A 21,765-nucleotide genomic window follows, 5' to 3' on the forward strand; every position below is an offset into this window, starting at 1 on the left:
CCTGCATTTATAATGTTCCTTGCATCACAAATCGATAACAGGCGCTTATAGAGCAACTGCGATTGGCTCAGACTTGTTTCCGTGGCAAGCCGCTGCAGCGCTGTGAGCCTGCGGTCATCCCGGCAATGGATAAGCAGTCTTCCACAGACACAGCGATTGCGCTTCGAGACGCTCTTCAGCATGTCGTCCCATTGGGGGAGTCCCAAAAAAGTTTAAAAACCTTACAATATATACTAAAGTATACTACTAGATATAGACGTAAACTGCAGTAGGTAGTCAAGCAGTTTCTTGTATTGACCATTTATAGACCTCCAAAATATAATGCATCTTTTATCAAGGAATTATATCTATAATAATAACTAATTATGACAGGTTGCGAATTGTAGGCAATTTCAATTTCCACATTGATTACCAGTGTGATCTTAAAGCAAGAGAATTTATTAACTTACTTTGATCTTAGCCAACACACCAGTCTACACATAAGGGGGACACATGCTGGACTTTGTCATTTCAAAAGGAGTAAAAATTGATATGGGGAAGGCTGTGGATATCAGTATACCTGACCATTTCTGCATTTTATTTAATGTAGCAATACTTGTAACTAGAACTAAACTGAAACATATTGTTAAAAATATTATTTCTATATATCAGCAGCCTCAGGGTTTGCTAATATACTGAATAATCAGTCCAAATATAGTCCTTGCCCTAATACAGCTAATGATGTAACCAGTAAAGTGCAAACTTTGAATGTGAAAGTGAGAGCTGCAGCTAACATAGTAGCCCCCAAATATTGTTAAGAAATCATGCAGCAGTAAAATACCACAGAAAACTCAAAAAGTGCTTGAACTAAAGAAAAAATGAGCTGAGCATAAATGAAGGAAAACTAAACTAACAGTCCACTGTGAAATACTGAAGGCACAAATAACTGAATATAAGAAAAGAGTTCATCTTGAGAGCCGGTCCTGTTTCTCTAAAATTATAAATAGTACTGGAAATCCAAGTGCTTTATTCTCAACTATTGATCATCTCCCAGTGCATTTAATGCCTCCTGAAAACTTTTAGGGAGGTGTGAGGCTTTTGCCTGAAGAAGGGGCCTGAGTTGCCCCAAAGGCTTGCATATTGCTATCTTTTTTAGTTAGCCAATAAAAGGTGTCATTTTACTTGACTTGTTGCCATATTATTTACAACCAAAATAAACAATCCATTCATCCATTATCCAACCCGCTATATCCTAACTATAGGGTCACAGGGGTCTGCTGGAGCCAATCCCAGCCAACACAGGGCACAAGGCAGGAAACAAACCCTGGGCAGGGTGCCAGCCCACCACAGAAAATAAACAATATTAAATGTAATATAATATATCCCTCCAAAGTTAATTAAATAGATTTACCTGAACTCCATAGTATAATTGCTTAACTAAGACCTTCCACTTGTGTCCTTGACCAGTCCTAACAGTTTTTTTTTTAATGAACTCTCTGATGTGTTTATTGAGAGTGTTCTTGACATAGTGAACTCATTATTAGATATGGGGGTCTTCCCAGACCGCCTAAAAAGTGTTTTTGCGTAACCCCTACTCAAGAAAAATAATCTCGACTCCTCTGTCTTTGACAACTTTAGATTTATGCCTAAACTGTCATTTTAAGTACAATTCTAAAAAAAGCAGTTTTTCACCAATTAAATGACTGTTTAAGTAAACATTCTATTCTTGATAAGTTTCAGTCATATTTTAGAACAAATTATACTATGGAAACTGCACTGGATAAAAATTACTTCCAGGTAAATGCGGACAGATTTGTGCTTATGTAGCTGTCCTTGTTCCCTTAGACTTTAGTGCAGCATTTGACACCATAGACCACAGTATTCTTATAAATCACTTTAGACAATGGGTGGGCTCTCTGGCAGTGTCTTAAATTGGATTCAATCTTATTTAACAGGTTGAAAATTGTTTGATAGGTGAGGTAAATGTAGTTCAGAGATGATATTATATATGGCGTACTACAAGGGTCTGTTCTAGGTCTCCTTTTAACCATTTTCCATTTTCTGGTTGTGGCCTACGGGAGGAACAGGAAACAACCAGGAAACAAAATAAAACCACCTGGTATATCCTGTTCAGACACCAAAAAAGCATGTATAACAAATTTCCAAAAATTGAATTACCCATTCTTTAATCCTTTCAATTATCATCTACAAATTGTAGCGATGCAGTTCAGTGCTTGGAATGTAGTATGATCTATATAGGTGAAACAAAAAAGAAAGATTCATACAACATCTCAGATTTATTGGAAATCAAAAAAAACAAATAATTCTTTACCAAAATGTTGACCATAACCCTCTTATGTTTGCTCTTCAGCATGATGGAAATTGGATAAAAAGGATAGACTGGCATGGGAAATGTTGTTGATTGAGACGCTGGACATGTGATACCTAGGAGGTTTAAATGAGAAATAAATAATGATTTCTTTGAGTGCCTGATGAGTTATTTTTTGGTGGGTAAGCTTTTTTGGATAATTTTAATAAGATTTTCTATAGTATTAACTTTGATTCTTTAGTATTGAAAAAAAAATCTTTTTCTATTATTTATTTAATGGTTTAGGGATTTTAGTATTGATTTCCTTGATAACTGAAATAACCAATGTAGACCAAAGCACAACCTTTGGGCTTATATCCTCTACCCTAATCCTGTTATTTTCAATGTACAGTAAATGCTCCCATTAGGCCAGATTATCTCAAAACAAAAGATAAAGTACCACAGCTGGTCAGATGACATGCAGCTTTACTTATCTATAGCACCTGTTGACCCTGACATGCTGGGCAATCTGATCCAATGTGATATTTGTATTTCTGAATGGATAAGTGGTACATTTCTCAAGCTAAATAAGAAAAAATATATAAATCTCAGCTGTTGTCAAAAATGCATACAGTACAGTGAAGATTGGGAGTATACGCCGATAGTGAAGGTCTTAGAAATAATCTTGATCCTTTAGTTTTAATAAAGGCGGAAGTAAAGAATTTAGATGTGATCATGAATTTTGACCTAAACATTACATCACACATTAACCAGACAAGGACTAGGACTAGGAGTGTATTTTTCCATTTAAGGAACAATACAAAAGTTAGGCCTCAAAACATAGTTCACACTTCTGTTTTTATTCAACTATATTACTGTAATGCACTCCTAACTGGACTGCCAAAGAAAGTCATCAATCAATTGCAGTTAGTTCAGAATGGAGCAGCAAGAATCTTAGCCACAAAAAAAAAATCTGAGCACATATCACCAGTCTTAGCATTGGTACATGTACAGTATATATACAGTGGCAAGGCAGTAGATACCCCTTTCGTAATTTCTATTTAGACTTCTAATTTAGACTATTTAGACATAATCTCTATGTAGACTGCCTTGGATGTATGTGTCTCCTGTCATTAACGGGCTCGGATGCCACATCAGTAAAGTTTTCCCCAGGGTTGAGCTCTATGGGAACAATAGTATCCCAGGTTACTAGTGAGCTGCAGCAGTGCGCTCCTGAAACTATTAAGTGTTAGCATAGGGCTATGCAGAAAGTAGTCTCCGTGGGAGCAGAGGTGACCTACAAGTACTTCTGGACATACACTTATATGGCCCTCCACCTCCTTAGTGAATTCAGGAGAGGAACAAAAGGAAAGGCTTACCAAAGGAGGATTCAGAGGTGGCCATCAGATTTAGTAAAGGGAGGCTGGATTATAGGCAGGAGCCATTTAATATCAGTGATCTGGTAATTTTGTGTATGTGGTGAAGTGGTGTAGTACTCAGACCAGAAAAACATAGGAAGCCCAAAGTGGCATAGCCTCTGCTATATTGTCATACAATTTGTAGTGTTTTTACACTTTCTGTTTACGCTTTCTAGTAAACATTACATTACTTAATAAATAACCTTCCTAATATCTCTTTGGACTGCTTTTGTGTCTGGGTATATGGACTGGTCCAGAGTGCCCCCATTCTGTCACTACATATAGTATATATCAAGTCAAGATTATTGACACGTAAACACAGCAAAATAAAATCTCCTTAGATAGATGAGAAATATACAAAACAAATACATAAATAAATAGTATGACTAGCATGCAAAACATTTTCAATTGTAGTGTTTCAGAATGTATTCAGACCCCTTCACTCTCTGCACACTTTATTTTGTTGTAGATTTAATTTTAAGTGGAGTATTTTTGCTCATTAACCTACTCAATACCCATAATGAAAAACTGAAAATATGTTAATAGAAAGGTTTGCAAAATTATTAAAAATCAAAATCTGAAATCTCTCATTAATGTAAAAATTGAGACCCTTAATTCAGTACTTCAGAGTACACTCTGAATGGGCTGTCATTTGAGCGTGATTGATGAAGTACTTCTGAAATGGTTTTCCTTGGACCTCCTGACGTTTGAAGCTCTGTTAGAGTGACCATCGGGTTCTTGGTTACTGCCCTGTTCAAGGCTTTTCTTGCCTGGCTACACAGTTAGGCAAGATGATCAACTCTAGGAAGAGCCCTGATGGCCCCAAACATCTTCTGTTTCAGAGTTAATGAGGCCATTGTGCATCTGGGAAAACATAAACCTTTAGAAATGACTTTATACCCTTGCCCTGATCTATGTCTCACCACAGTTTGATCACAGGCATCTACTGTGAGTTCCTTGGACTTCATGGCTTGATTTTAGTCCTGACATGTAGTGTCAATTGTAGGACCTTACATACACCTGTGTGTGCCTTTCTAAATGATATCCAAACAATTCAGTTTGCCACCAGTCGACACCAACCAAGTTCTGGACACATCTCAAGGAGAAATAAAGCAAACAAGATGCACATAACCATAATCTGAAGAGCCAGAGAAAAGGGTCTGAATCCTTATATGAATGAGAAATTTCATATTTTGATTTTTAGTAAATTTGTAAGCATCCTGAAAACATGTTTTCACTATGTCATCATGGTTGATGAAGTGTAGACTAATGGGTAAAAACTGTAAATGTATCCAACTTAAAATGAAATCTACTACAAAATAAAGCATGCAGAAAGTGAAAGGGGCTGAATACTTTCTGAATCCACTGCAAAATTAGGGTGGTACAGTTGTTACTATTGCTGCCTCAAAGTTCAAAACCCCGTGTGTGTAGATTGTGCATGTTCTCGTTGTGTTTATGTGTGTAAGCCACTAGGGAGCGTACCACCACCCTAACCCCCGGACACAGACAGGCAGGACACAGGTTCACTCAACACCCATGTTTATTTACAGTTTATGCCCTCATTACCAACACCGCAATATACAGTCCAGTCAATTCCATTCCCTTCCTTGCCGTCAGTCCATCCGCCTCCACTCCTCATCAGGCTTTGTCTCCTTCCTCCCAACTCAGGCCCCTCAGTGGCGGCTCCTCTAATTCAGGTCCCGGGAGTGTCCCAGGTGGCTCATAACTATTACCTGGAATCACTCCCAGGTGCACTGGAGGTCCTCTACAGGGCTCTGCAGCTCCCCCTGGAAGCCCCCACAGAACCCAACAGGGCTTCACCAAACTCCAGTTCCTGACATGCCCTGCAGGAATCAGTGGTGCCACAGCCAACCAGAAGTGCTGCCCTCTAGTGTCCCAGGGGAGGTATTGCCTCATCAATGCCCTTTCCCCTGGTCCTTCCACCCTGCTGCCATCCCGGCCAGGTAGTGGCCGTGGCTGTCCATCACAGTGTTTCACACCAGGTACTCTAGTTGTTCTAATGCTTTGGAAAGAGATGTGTTTCAGGTAGAATGGTGACTTTAAATTGATCCATTATGAGTAAATGTGGGCATGTGCTCATGTATGCCCTGCTATGGCAAGATGTTCCCGTCTTATGTACCATGCTGCTAAAATAAGCTATAATGCCTCACAGCCCTGAACTGAATTAAAAGGGGCCTAAAAATGATGGATGGATGGACATTCATTCAGAACAATCCTTGTGTAGGTGAGTGTTGTTGTGAGCATGCTGAGATTGGCCCTGTGATTGTCTAGAGCGGGTTCCTGTCTTGTGTCCAGTGCTGACAAAAATACGATGTTTTGAAAGCTTAACCAACTGGTTGATTCATGATGACTGACTGAACAAATTCTCTGTTATATTCTTCTTCAAAGTGTGTAGCCATTCATTTCATGAAGTTTTTTCCTTTAAGCTTTCTCAGGCACTTACTGAGTGACTTTTTTGCCTCCTTAAATTTGCTTTTTTATAAGCGAGCAAACGTGTTTGGTCAATGAATCAGCAGGCTGGCCAGCTGCACGATGACACCATCATCCTGGTGAAATCAACTCAAAACTGAAATGCCAGTAATGTACTGTAGAAAACTGAAAACGCACAAGGGAGTCTCATGATAGACGCCTGCTCAAGTAACTGAATTTCTATTCTATTTCCTTAAAAGCAGTGTCATGGGGACTAGATTTCTTTTTTTTTCCTTTCTCATATCCTCTCATGAAGCAGACCATCTCCTCCCATGCCAATTAACCCCACTTCTTGACAATGTACAGGCAGAAACACAGAAAGCCATGCTCTGTGGCAACATTTCAAGTCCCTGTTCAGCATTTTAAACAATCTTCTCTCCATGGTTCACTTGCTGCACGCCCTTGTCTAAATTCCTCAGCCCTGCTACTCCCACACCCTACTCTGCTCTTTTTTAATTTTTTTGGAGGTGGGGTGGATTGTAATAGCTTGTAAAATGTCAGTGCTATAATTGAGCTTTGCAAAAATTAACCCATGCAAATTTTGCAGCATCAGTCTTCCATAAAATAAGTTCAATTAGCACATGGGGACACAGTTGGAAACTTCTTAAGGGTAAATTTGGCAAAAACAGTAGAAAGTTTTTCTTCACAAGGAGAACCATAGACAGATGGAGTAATAAGTTGTGGAGTTGAGTGGTAGAGAGCAGGATTTAAGGGACCTTCAAAACTTGACTTGATGATGTTGCTTTGGAGAAATGAAGTGGAAAGGATTGACGAGTTTTGTTTGGCTGAATGTTGTGTTCTCGTCAAATTGTTTCTAAAGTTTTTAATTTGTTTAACAACTGGCGTGACAGTCCTGCCCAGAGATGAGATGGCCAAACAGGAAAATTGAGGCAGTTGAACAGGATAAACAAGTGAAGACCCATAGCAGGAGCTTTGTTGAAGGATAACAGAACTAGGCTGGAGTGAGAGGTTAATGGACAACGGGACACAGTAGGTATTTAATGAGCAAGATGGAAATTCAGGGGTGATTCTGTCAAGATGGATACTCATTCATTGAGTTTACATGCACACACATAACTGGGATAAGGTGAGTAACCCAGTAAAGGCAGAAGCCTGGTTTCTTAAAAATCCCTGTTTATATGTGCAAGTAATCTTCTGGAGTTGTCTTTTGTGAAAACACTAAAACGTCATTAAACCTCACAAAAAATATCCCCAGTCACTGTGAATTTGACAACAGGCATGAAGCATATCATCATTTTCTTGTGTTTTATAAATACATTTAGTCAAACTGACACTTTATTAATAAGTTTCTGTTACCGGATTGCATGCTGCACACTCTTTTATCCTTGGCTGTGTGATTGAGCCCTGCAAAAGTGCGGTATATTAGTACACGTGCCTATTGCTAAGATAATAATAATGCTGGTATTTTTACTTCAGTAAGATATGCAATAGATTACTTGTTACTTTAAAAAATAATGTAACTACTTAACGAACTTTACTTTGAACATGTTACCCTACTGCTCTCGTGATTGTGCTGCTGAGTTTAACACTGTTTGTTCAGCTTATCAGAATAAATTTAGCAATTTCTGTAATACTGAGCTGCGATGGGCTGGCGCCATGCCCAGGGTTTGTTCCTGCCTTGCGCCCTGTGTTGGCTGGGATTGGCTCCAGCAGACCCCCGTGACCCTCTGTTATGATAAAGCGGGTTGGATAATGACTGACTGATTATAATACTGAGCCAGGAAAAGGAATAATGTGATCACCCGAATATTTACTTCTGGAAATTTCTATTGTGGACACTTACAGTGCCTTCTGCCTGCGGCTGTGAAAGTGTGTGTGAAGCAAGGACATGCGCAAGCTGACAGAGCGCAAAGGACAGACTACCAGATCTTTAACAGTAACCTGGTTAAGGGTTTACATGACCATTTAATTGGGAAAATCTATGTCTGTTAACCTGACATCTCAGAGACAAATAACCCAGTTTCTCAAACAGGAATAATTTTAGAAACCAGAATTCTGTGAATAATCAGGTTATTAAGGTGGATGTAAAGAAACAGGTAAGAAGCAGGGAGAATGCTTACATTTCTAAATAAAGAGGTCTTTATCCAGCTGCTCATTTACTGAACCTGCTTAAATCAAATCAGAGAGGTGAAGGCCAGAGCAGCTTTGACCACAAGGTACCTCTGAATGCAATGCTAGTCCTTCAAATACAACACTCATGCACTCAGCATCAACTGGACAATTTAGAGGCACCACTCCATCTGACCTGAAAGAATTTGAAATGCAGAAAAAGTAAAGAGCCAAAAGAAAAACAAACCTGCACCACATGGGCATGTAAAATCTACAGAGGAAGCAAAGCCATGAAGCTACACTATTCAAAAAGATTTTATGGATGTAAGATGGCTGGAGCCAATGATGGCACTATGATGCACAAGGTAGGAACCAACAGGGTGCACACAAATGATTAAGCCAACCTGTATGTGTTAAAAATGAAATGGAAAAGAAAGAATATCACCACATTGGTTCCCAGTAGCATCACATATTAACTTGAAGTCCTTAATGTTTGCCTACAGAGTACTCAACAATGCATATGGAGACACTTTTTTGAGGTCCTATGCTACCTCTCAATCACTCAGGTTTGCTGATGAATGGCATTTGGTGATGCCACCCTTCTGGGGCATCAAATCTCAGTCCAGACTCTTTCTATGTGTAGCTCCTGGCTGGAAGAATGAGCTGCCCACTTCCACTTGAACTTTGATTCCCTCTATGTATTTAGGAAGCGTTTTAAGACTCTCTTATTTGGTGAGTTCCTGTCTAACTGATATTAGCTGTTAGGTTTTTGTAACCAAGTAATTGTAATTTGCTTGAATTTTGTAACCTTGTCCTGTAACACTTCTTCCCAAACAGTCCACCAGACTGATGTTTACTTGATTTTGTTGACCTATTTTTAAGTCACTTTGGATAAAATTGTCAGCTAAGCAAATAAATGCAAATGTAAATGTAATGTAATTAAACCCAGGTCCCTGTAGGTATGAGGTGAAGTGCTAATTATGGTTGTACCATAGCACCCTTCTCTAATTCATCTTTATTTAAATTATTGCTTTTACAAAGCACAGCCTCACAAGATACATGTAAAAGATGAGAGTGAAAGGAACAGAAGCTTATAGAGAGAGAAGAAAAGGATGGCGTGATGTCATGGAGTGAGTCTTTATGCAGATGAAGACTGAAATTTGTAGAGAGAGAGAGATGGGGAAGAGGTCACAAGTCTGACTTGGTGACACAGTTTAGTTCCATTTAGTTTAATATTCAATGTAGTAAACGATTCCCAGACAATTCCCATTTCTGACTCAGACAGCGTCACAGCTTCTCACTGCTGGATAATCTAATCTTACCGCAAAGGTCCGGCAGCAAGCCCACAGCTGTTAAATTTTAAATCCTTGTGATCCTGGGGCTCTGAATTTTTTTCATTTTGCTCCTTTTTTTATATTAAGAAGGCTATTTGATTTGTAAAATACCAGTTTGGGCATGGCGATTATTTGTATGTAATGTAAAATGACTACCATTAACTATCACAACATTACACTGCATTGTGCTAAAACATTATATGTTTGCATTAACCTGTAAGTTTCCTAATTACAAGTATTGCTCAAGCCGCCCTTCACTTCTCCTCCCTAACTTTGGAATGTAAAATTATTTATGTCTGTTGGAGGATACAGCAGGGATTTACAAGCTCTGATTGTAGATAAGAGTCTGTGCAGGCAGTTATTGTAAAGTCATCCTAAGAGGGTGTAAGAAAACAAAAATATTTATGTTTTCCTCTGGTACATTAATTAATAATATATTTACAATAAGCATAAAAACCTGACCGTGCATAAATTCATTTCAGAACCTGTTTAACTTATTGTTGCATTATAGAGGCACAGCCTGACCTGGTAGCACTGGATGGTGGAATATACAGCACCTAAAAAAGTTTTCACACCTTGGAAGCTTTCACATTTTATTGTTATATAACACTGGATTTAAATGCTGAATGTGTCTCTCCTATAGTGAACACTTATGCAGTCAATTATTTTGTGTTTTATATTTGTAAATAAATTAGACTACATGTAGAGATCCATTCATACTCTGACATTGAAGAGTCTTTTTCTGTTGATCAAATTAAATCCACTATGATACAATGTTGTGTAACAATAAAATGTGAGCACTCCCAGGGAGCTGAATACTTTCTATAGGCACTGTAAGCTAGCAACCAACCTTGGATGGGGAGGCCAGTCGAACACCGGAAGCCTACAGTTAAATGTTCACATTCACTCCTTCACGGCCTAACTAAAACCACAGATCAGTTTAGCATACATGTCTTGTGATGTTGGGGGAAAACTGAATTAATTCTAATGGCTGCAGGTTCACTATCACTAGCAACACACTACCTGACCTGAAGCAATTCACTTAATTTATCAGTCAAAAGAAGAGTAAATACTATAAAGCCATCCCAAGTCATAACTAACACAAAACTTTATAAAACAACTAATAACATTATAATACAATAGTAACCAAAAATATAAAATGGATGTATTTATGATTGCACAATAAGGTCAATGTTTTTGGTTGGATGGGATACAAGGTGGTTTATTGTTCTTTCTCAGACCTCAAGCAGAATGGATTCACAACCAACAAGAACCAATCCCATGGTTTCTCTTATCAATGCTATGCTGATGATACACAGCTGATCCTGTCGTTCCCTCTGGAGGACAATACGGTATCAACTAGAGTCTCTGCATGTCTTACTGCTATCTCAACCTGGATGAAGGACCACCACCTACAGCTCAACCTAGCAAAAACAGAGCTTCTTGTGATCCCGGCCTGCAAGTCTGTTCAGCTCCCCATCTCTATACCGCTTGGCACACTGTCACTAACACCTGCCATGTCAGCACACAACCCTGGTGTGGTGATTGATGAACAGCTGATCCCATTTCTATTGTTTCTCATTCATGTAGGTTCACGCTATACAACATCTGCAAGATCAGACCTTATCTGACAGAGCATGCAACACAACTTCTGGTCCAAGTTTTGGTCTTATCACATCTGGACTACTGCAACTCACTTCTGGCAGGAGTACTTAAATGTGATATTATGCCTCTGCAGAATGTCCAGAATGCAACAACCATCTTGTATTTAACCAGTCAAGATGGGCATATGTCACTATTCTCTTCATGACAGAGTAATCAATGGGTCAGCACCTGAGTATGTGGAGACACTAGTGAAGTTCTATATTCCTTCTTGCTCACTCAGGTCTGCTAGGGAGCAACATCTGGTGATACTGACTCTACATGGTATCAAGTCTCAATCCAGACTCTTTTCCTGTGTAGTTCCTAGTTTTTGGAATGGGCTACCTATCTCCATGTGAAGTGCTGACTCCCTCAATGTATTTAAAAAGCAACAGAAGACCCATCTGTTCTGTGAATATCTGTCTAATTGATGGAAAAAAAACTTTGTTCTGTGATAGTTTATATTGTTGGTTAATTTGTTATTTAAGTTTAATTGCAGTATTGATTGTAATCTATGATTGTAAATTATTAGTTATTACATCTCTCCACTTTTGGCTCTTATTTAGTTACCTGTCCTATTACACTTGCTGAACAAACAGGCATAGCCAAATGTTACTCGCTTATGTTTACCTCTTTTGTAAGTCGCTTTGGAAAAAAGGGTCTGCCAAGCAAATAAATGTAATTGTAAAAAAAGTCCACGGAATCTGAGAAATTTGCAGTCATTTCTGATTTCTGCATGGGTATTCTCTGAAGAAATGCAGGCTTTAATGATGAGCAAAGACATTTATAACAAATGGTTGGGTATCTAACTTCTAGTTGTAGTAGCAGTAGTAGTAGTTTTGTGTGTGCAGAATACAATAAACAGAGAGATATGATGAATTAAGTCTTTAAGGAGATGGATGGATGGATGGATGGATGGATGGATGGATGGATGGATGGATGGATGGATGGATGGATGGATGGATACAGACTTCTATATTGCATTCCCAACCAATATGCAACACATTGCCAAAATGCAGAGCTCCATTCCATTCAACACAATACACAAATAATCTCACCTGGTATTCTCCTTACCTCTGTTTCCACCACAGTTATGCTCCATGTTCCAGAACCTTTCACTACACTAGTTTATTCATTTAGAACCTGTCAACCCTTCAACCCAGAACTTGATCAGCAGGTTAGAAAACAGACAGATGTGTGGACTTAACCAAAGTTATGTTATGGAGATGCAGTGTATAGTAACTATATTATCTTAATTGCTGGTTAGTGACCTTGTGTGCATTTTGAAATATTTTGATAATGGCAATGATTTTTGAAAGATATTTTCTAATATAACTTATTTAATGTTGCTTACATTAAATGTTGGAATCGTAGCTCTGAGGTGACCAATCTAATCCTGTTAGTGTTCCACCTTGCAGACTTTCATTGCAGGTAGGTCTTAATTTGTAGAGTGTTATCATGCTGAATGATCTCCTGGGCACAGCCTTCTGTCTGCGGTGAGAATGCCGACCACGTAGAGAGGTTTACTTACCTTAGCAGTGACATTCATGCCTCTGGTGACTCTTCCTACACATTCAGTAGACAGATTAGGAGAGCATGGAGGGTCATGAGGTCACTGGAAAGGGGTTTGTGGCACTCTCGATATCTATGCAAAAGCTTTACAGTCCTGGTGCTTCCTGTTTTTGCTACATGGTTGTGAGAAATGGATGCTATCCAGTGATCTGAGATGAAGACAAGACTCCCTCGGCACTGTGTCTTTTGGGAAATCCTTTGGTACTGCTGTTTTGACTTTGCGTCAAGCAAGCAGCTGCTCACGGAGTCCTGAATGAGGCACTTTACCTGCATTTTGAGGAAGCGTCAGTTGCGGTACTACGACCATGTGGCACAATTTCCTGAGGGTAATCTTGCCTGCAGGATCTTCATTGTTGAAGACCCTAGTGGCTGGACCAGGCCAAGGGGATGCCCAGGTAACACCTGGCTGTGGCAGATCAATCGTCATTAAGTGTCTCCCTGGGGGGTTTCCATCCAGGATCCTGAACTGTTTTGCTGTGCGGTGAGTGCAGCAATGCACTGTACCACTGCATGCTCTCCAACTTGACCTGGCATATCACACTCAAAGAGCAAGATTTTGCCAGTAAGTCATTGACCTAGAGGCACATAATAATTAATTAAAATCTGTTTAAATTTCTCAACCATCACTATTCCATTATCATTTTTCCCAATCTCTACACACCCCCAAACCATGACAAAGCCACCACCAAGTTTCACAGGAAGGTCCAGGCAGCCTTCAGTGTACTTCCTGCTAGCTCTTCTACCTATATACCCACAACTTTGTGAGTAAAAAATATCAAATTTGTACTTTTAAATCCAGAAGGTTTCCTTTCCCTGGTTGTTGCCCCATACTTCATGGTTTTTGCAGAAATCTCTTCTGCTTGTTGCCTTTCCTCATACTGTAAATGGTTTCTTAGCTACAGTATGCCCCACAAGACCACTTCTTTAAAGATTATTTTGCACACTTAAAAGTGTATCTTTTGGAGTCTGATAGCCCTGTCAGATGTTGAACAAGCACTTCACTGAATCTCGTTCTGGTTACTAGATGCAGATTTTTGGGTCTTCTAGAGAGAGATATTTCAGTTTTTATTTTCTTCCAAAGAGAATATGCATATGAGAGAGATATACATAGCCCAATCTTAAATAGGTGTCACAAGCTGATGTCCAGCTCTGCAATGTCATCCAATTAAGTGACTGGTAACGGAAATTACAATACTACACACAATATGGCCATGGCTATTGGGAACTCGGAGTGCTCATGGCAAACAACAATGCAAGATGGCACCACAGTGACATTACCATAAAAACTGTAAAAAATAAAAAATATTCAAAAAATGAAATGAACAGTATTCCAACAAACCAAACATTACATTCATCACTGTTACCATACAATTCCTGCATATTGCTTAATTGGCACTTTTAGTTCCTCGGTAGTGGTTAACATGTATTTTTTTTTTTTTATTATATTAACTTATAATGCTTTGAGATACAATCGGCTGCACTATTTTGTTTCCAGTTGGACCACAGGCAAGTGAGGTGACTTGCTTGTGGTCAATAAAGTGTTAGTAGCGGGATTTGAATCCACACCCTCAGGGTTTGAAGTCCAACACCTTAACCACTACATCATATTGCCTGATTTGAATCAGGTATGCTGTTGGTGAAATGACTGAGGTGTTTCAAGAGAAGTTTGGGAACCAAAGCTGTGCTGTTATACCATGTCAGAAAATATGAAGATGGTTTTAGAAAAAAGAAGAAAATATGGTACTTTTTATTATATAAATATTAATTTCTATTAATTTCGTGAATGCGTAGTGATTTCATGATCAAATAAACATTTCCCCATATGCAGATTTAAAAACAGTTTTACTGGGTGGCAGAACACTTTTGCTCCTTTTGCTTCATACGTGTGTAGCCTACGCATGAATTTTAAAATAATACGCTACATGTGTATCTATTAAGAGAATGAAATTAATTCTGTGCTCAGCAACGTCTGTAGATGAATGAGTGGAAGCGTATAGACGGTGCAGATTCACACAACCACATTCAGTTTATCATTAAAAGCAAAATGAGTTCAGCAGATGCACACGTCACTTGCCGGGCCGCCCCGCTCATTGGAGTCCCGCCCCCTTTCCGCCCCCTTCCAAACACAAACTTAATAGCTCGTTCAAAAAAGCAGCTGCGAGTCACTGATCACAAAGTAAGACCGCTGGAAACGGTAAGTTGTACTCTTAAGTGTTCTGCTAGTATGCATTACAGTACTTTTTTCTGAAATTGACAATTCGATAAAGTTCAAGTCCGCTGTTGCACTCTGCACTTTGATCTTCACCATTTCTTATCGTGTTTTTGATGGGAATTACAGGTGTGCGCTTGCGCTTTCCTTTGATTTTTTTTTATCTTCTCAACGGATGGATGGAAGATTGTCTATTTATTAACTTTAATGCCTCATTTTGAAACAGCCATACAACCGTATATATAACTCATTTATCTGAAATGTTTTCGAAGATTAAAGAATTGTACAATAACTTAAGTTGGCGCGACTGTACAGGTGTATTCGTGGTTCGTCGCAGACATACTGTACTGTGTGCTTTCTGGTTTTAAGTGAAGCGGCACGGAGCAGAAGGCAGTGCTGCGGCTTTACGGATACCGAGCAACTGCGTTCAGTGTGTTCTCCTCGTGTGTCTGTGGGTGTCCCGTTTCACAGACAGAAACAGGCACATCAGTATAAATAAAATATATGCGTGTAAGCCAGCCCTGATATAGACGTGCGTCTTGTGCTTTGCAATTCCTGCCTTGAGCCTATTGCGGCAGGGTTAGACACCAACCCACTGCTGACTCTGACTTGGATTAAGTGGAATTGAGAGCGCTATGGCACTGGAGAACCATATACTTCTGCACTGTCTTTGATATCATAGTTAATTTTAACATCTGTCGGGGGTTTGAAGCCTCTTAACGGCCGCACTGTCAGCAGCGCCATGATTAAGAGATGCCCGCGCTTTACGGCGGGATTCTTTTTATTTTTATTGGAAAAGTGAGTTGGAGTTCTGTGTTTTTCTAGTCGCACATGTTAACCTTCTGTCGGGCAGCAGAAAGGCACTGCGGGTCTCTACCGAGTGATGTCAACTTTGAAACTGACGCCAGGCAGTCAGGGAGGTTTCAAAAATGAACAACTGTTTTACATGGTTTAGAACATACAGAAAAAAATATATATACTTGTTATTTACTTTGTGGTCATTGGGGCAGGTTTCATTTTGCGGTACATGGTTGTAATTCGAAACTTAACAATGTTATTTTAATGAACAGTTGATGGGATTTTAGAAGGCAAGATGTGGCGAAGCGTTCAGTTTGCTTCTGTTAATATTTAGTGTTAAAAGTGACTGTTTTGGTTATCTTTTGTGTTGCTGTTGTTGCGAAAATATTTGTGTTTGTCAGTTAGATATTATTTGGTGTGACACCATTCATTTTGTTGTCATTCTCTTCAATCGAAAGGACCCAATTATGTAGATGTGCCCCGTGGAATTCAGCCCTCCATAACTTTTTTACTTACAACTAGAAAAATACATATTTACCGTACGAGGAACGGCACAAGACTTTCTTAGAATCTGAAGAGTTTTTGTTACACTGTCGTAAAACTAAACAAGCAGATCTTCTGTTAACCTTGCCAGTGTTTCGCTATGGCAGTACTTCATACTGAGTCCCTGTTCACCTGGCTTTCCAAATTGGGTCGGGGGGAGGGATCTTGATATTGATATGAAACATATCTTAAAGGCATACACTGTCTGATTCTTTGATTGATCTGTGATTTATGGAAATAAAAAAAATCTAAATTCTCATACTTGTTTCATTTAGTTCACAGTCCCGGCTGCGCTAAGTGCGAGGCAATAAAGAGCTCTGGAGAAGCCCTTCCTCACTTAAAAATAAAGGTGCCAGAGTGCATGCGTATTCAGAGCGATGCCACTATTTCTGGTTGCCAAAAGACTCCTCCACATGAAGGCTTCAGAAAAAACTTTTTATTTTCTTAAATCCATAACAGATTGCCAGGGCCGGATTTTCCTATAGGCTAACTAGGCTTCAGCCTAGGGCCTCAAGATCAAGAGGGGCCTACATTCAAATTGTTAGCAAAATTTTATTATCTCTCATGTAATTTACAAACTTAAAAATGGAAGGTGAAAGGGCCTCATAAGTGGAATAGCCTAGGGCCTCTTTTCATATAAATCCGGCCCTGCAGATTGCATAGAGTGAATAACCATAAAGAGATGGTAACAAATTTGTGAAATACCAATGGGCCCTATGGTTTTCAAAGAACTCTTCCTGCATACGTACAGCAGCACAGGCTAAATTCAGGTTTTCTTAATCTCTTATGTCCTGCTAAATAGCCTAGATTTTTTTCTACATACTAGAAAGTTTATCAAAGCACAAAGAACCAAATTCACGGGCAAAGAACCCGTCCCAGAATGAAATGGCGTTTTGTCCAGCGATTGAGTTACGAGGAACCACACAACCCAGTAAAGAAACATAAAATATCATTGAACAATCTGGAGTTTTAAGAGTCTAGTCCATCATAGTGTAAGATAAATGTCATTAAAAGGAAAAAGATTAGAACATTTATATAAAATTGCAATAAACTAAAGTGTGAGCTTTTCGTGCATTTTTAATGTTTTTAAGTGGGCAAACATTTCCGAGTTAATGAATTTAAGATTTAAAAAAAACAACTCGGTGGTCAGGAAGAGAGAAAAAAAACTTTGATTGTTTCATGACTTGACGCTAGAATTCAATTTTTTTTTTCGGGAAAAGATCGGCATGTCCGTCTATTGTGATTACAGAAGTAAATTGTTAAAAAGAATACGATGATTTCAGATTGCAATCACTCAACCAATGCCACAACTATGGGTATGTAAGGAATGCAATTGTCCTGGGGATCAGACGCAAACAATACCGCCAAATAAATTCAGAAAAGAGCTAGTTCTACCCAAACCCGACGTGAAGTATGTTTCAATGCGTTAGGAGGAAGCGATGGCCTAAACGTTACTCTTGTATCCTGTCAAGCAACGGTCCTGCATTCGTTCATTCTTTTTAAAAACATCAATTATTCCAGCACAAGCGCATGGGGGGTTAGAGTAAGGAAGAGTCCTGGACTGAGCGCTCTCACGCACATGCGCACCAAGACACACACGATGATAAACAAGACAACTAACCAAATTTATAATCGGGGGTACTCGATCAAAAACAGACACGCAGATAGCGTGTAAACCGATAGCCAGAAACTCTAACATCTGCGCCGCTGAATGGCCATGCAATCTTTCATGTAATACAACATCATATTAATACATTCGACATTCACAAAGCGTTCAGCCGGGTTTAAAAGTGTACAACAGCATATAAACTTGACACAAATGAAAATTGTAAGCGAATAATGGAACATTAAAAAAAGACTATTTAAAAAATACAATGCACATGCAGGGACGTCGTTAGCTTATTGGGGATATGGCCCTCCTCTGTTAAAGCCTTTTGACAATGTAGTTAGGATCCCCTTTGGCGTTTCTCGACTTCACCGTTCGTGGGGTCCCCCTTGGAGTCGACCACGCATAACGGCAGGTTAGGGAGGCAGGTGGATGTGTCTCAGAAGATCGGGGCTGGGTATATATATATATATAAGATAAGATAAGATAACGTTTTCAGTCCGTCTTTCTAGAAAATAGACATGCGGAAGTGAAAGTGGTGATGAATTTTGTTGGAGGTTGCAGTTCAGTGATTATATAGTCCTTGTGCAACATCCGGAGGTCAAGGAGGGAGACAGAGGAGGCTAGGAATTCAAGCAATTGCAGACAAAACTGAAAAAATAGTTTCTGTTAAATTGAAATAAGTAGATCTACACATTTGTTTTGTAATATAACTCAACATTCTTATCTATTGTTATTTAAACGCGTCTTTTGAGAAATGAAGCCGTTGTCTATTCTGTTATTACAGCTCTAGTTCAAAACTCTGCTGCAAGTGTCCTGACACAGACCTACATGAGCGAGCACATAGCAGTCATCCTGCTCCACCTCCACTGGCTCCCGTGTCTTGTAGGGCTGAATACAAAATTATATTACTGTATAGCGCCCAGAATCTGAAACAACTTCTCTAAATTAATTAGATCAGCTGACTCAATGAATTGTTTTTAAAAACGACGATTTGTTTGTTCAAAAATATTCTCAGGTTTCTTGTACAGGTGCTGAAGTTGATTTGCACTTAAATCACAAATTATGTTATTTGTTCAGGGCTTTCTTGTAGTATTTTGTACATATACATATACAGGTGCTGGTCATAAAATTAGAATATCATGACAAAGTTGATTTATTTCAGTAATTCCATTCAAAAAGTGAAACTTGTATATTAGATTCATTCATTACACACAGACTGATGTATTTCAAATGTTTATTTCTTTTAATGTTGATGATTATAACTGACAACTAATGAAAGTCCCAAATTCAGTATCTCGGAAAATTAGAATATTGTGAAAAGGTTCAATATTGAAGACACCTGGTGCCACACTCTAATCAGCTAATTAACTCAAAACACCTGCAAAAGCCTTTAAATGGTCTCTCAGTCTAGTTCTGTAGGCTACACAATCATGGGGAAGACTGCTGACTTGACAGTTGTCCTAAAGACGACCATTGACACCTTGCACATGGAGGGCAAGACACAAAAGGTCATTGCTAAAGAGGCTGGCTGTTCACAGAGCTCTGTGTTCAAGCACATTAATAGAGAGGCAAAGGGAAGGACAAGATGTGGTAGAAAAAAGTGTACAAGCAATAGGGATAACCGCACCCTGGAGAGGATTGTGAAACAAAACCCATTCAAAAATGTGGGGGAGATTCACAAAGAGTGGACTGCAGCTGGAGTCAGTGCTTCAAGAACCACCACGCACAGACGTATGCAAGACATGGGTTTCAGCTGTCGCATTCCTTGTGTCAAGCCACTCTTGAACAAGAGACCGCGTCAAAAGTGTCTCGCCTGGGCTAAAGACAAAAAGGACTGGACTGCTGCTGAGTGGTCCAAAGTTATGTTCTCTGATGAAAGTAAATTTTGCATTTCCTTTGGAAATCAAGGTCCCAGAGTCTGGAGGAAGAGAGGAGAGGCACAGAATCCACGTTGCGTGAGGTCCAGTGTAAAGTTTCCACAGTCAGTGATGGTTTGGGGTGCCATGTCATCTGCTGGTGTTGGTCCATTGTGTTTTCTGAGGTCCAAGGTCAATGCAGCCGTATACCAGGAAGTTTTAGAGCACTTCAAGCTTCCTGCTGCTGATGAACTTTATGGAGATGCAGATTTCATTTTCCAACAGGACCTGGCACCTGCACACAGTGCCAAAGCTACCAGTACCTGGTTTAAGGACCATGGTATCCCTGTTCTTGATTGGCCAGTAAACTCGCCTGACCTTAACCCCATAGAAAATCTATGGGGTATTGTGAAGAGGAAGATGCAATATGCCAGACCCAGATAGTGGCATTCAGCCAGAAGAACTGAAGGCCACTATCAGAGCAACATGGGCTCTCATACCACCTGAGCAGAGCCACAGACTGATCGACTCCATGCCACGCCGCATTGCTGCAGTAATCCAGGCCAAAGGAGCCCCAACTAAATATTGAGTGCTGTACATGCTCATACTTTTCATGTTCATACCTTTCAGTTGGCCAACATTTCTAAAAAATCCTTTTTTTGCATTGGTCTTAATTGATATTCTAATTTTCCAAGATACTGAATTTGGGGCTTTCATTAGTTGTCAGTTATAATCATCATCATTAAAAGAAATAAACATTTGAAATACATCAGTCTGTGTGTAATGAATGAATCTAATATATAAGTTTCACTTTTTGAATGGAATTACTGAAATAAATCAACTTTGTCATGATATTCTAATTTTATGACCAGCACCTGTATATGCACAGATATGTATATTCTGGTTTATTGTTTTTTATTCTAATTCAAAGCTTTTTGAAGATCCCTGCCAAATAAATAAAATATATACAGGTAATTAGTATTATTATTATTAGTAGTAGTAGTATTGCTAGATCAACTTATACAATACCTATTTCAATTTAGCTGAATTAAATTACTCTAAAACAAATGCCAAGAGCTAATATATGACTTCATGTGTGCAATAACCAATTATAAGGTTAAAAAGCACACCAAATCAAGTCTTTATTATATGCAAATGTCTTTCTTTTAATTTTTCTGAGCCTTCCTCCACCCATGTGGTATTACTTTCCTGCCCACAAAAGCCAACCTGAAGAAGCAGGACAGCTAAATAACCAATAACAGCAGATGGTATCATTGTTAAATTAGACTGCCATCTTCACATGAACCATGCATGCATGCTCTTGTGATATATTTTGGAAAAAATAAAATAAATAGCTAAACAATTATGCAAATAAATAAAATATGTGAAATGTAACAAATAATTAACACCATTAAATGTGAGTATAAATAATTAGATGTGTAATTAAATATTCTTTTCGTTGATTATTTTTCTTCATTTATTTATTTCAGCCATAAGGGACACAATATGAAATAAGCCTTGAACTGGAAACTGTCACTTTTAATTATCAAAGCTGAGAGGGCGGATTCTAGCGAATAATGTTTTTTGATTGGTGGATGGTCAATAGAGTGGACATCCTTTAGCCATCAAGTGCCACATTTAGAGCAGAAACTTCAAGTGCAAACTTCAAATGATGGATGTGTACTTTCTTGAATTAAAGTAGCTGCTTTGCAAAGTAACTTTGGGCAACTTTTTATTGCATTCATGGAATGCTCGGTTACAAGTTCGAAAGTGCACATTAGCCACAGGATTCCCAAGTCAAATAAAGCTCATATGTCCATTCTGAGGATGATTTTGTCCATCCTCTCAACCTTGAAAAGTTAAGACAGGGCAGAACTACCATCAGACATTCTGGTTGCATGCCTAGGAGCCCATGATGGCAAAGGGCCTTTTCACCAA

The 21,765-nt window shown here is 39.0% G+C and overlaps 1 protein-coding gene across 3 annotated transcripts in view; it reads left to right on the top strand.

Annotated features, from left to right (window-relative positions):
- Positions 1–14,911: 14,911 nt before the first annotated feature.
- Positions 14,912–21,765, top strand: part of si:dkey-19b23.8 (uncharacterized) — a 73,679-nt gene continuing 66,825 nt past the window's right edge. For 2 of the 3 annotated variants that reach the window (XM_028798353.2, XM_028798349.2), the window contains exon 1: positions 14,912–15,006. The gene's annotated coding sequence lies outside the window, so the exon portion shown is untranslated. The remainder of the gene's footprint in view (positions 15,007–21,765) is intronic. The other variant, XM_028798352.2, reaches the window with a different exon arrangement.

This window comes from Erpetoichthys calabaricus, chromosome 3 (genome assembly GCF_900747795.2).
Source record: "Erpetoichthys calabaricus chromosome 3, fErpCal1.3, whole genome shotgun sequence".
NCBI lineage: Eukaryota > Metazoa > Chordata > Cladistia > Polypteriformes > Polypteridae > Erpetoichthys > Erpetoichthys calabaricus.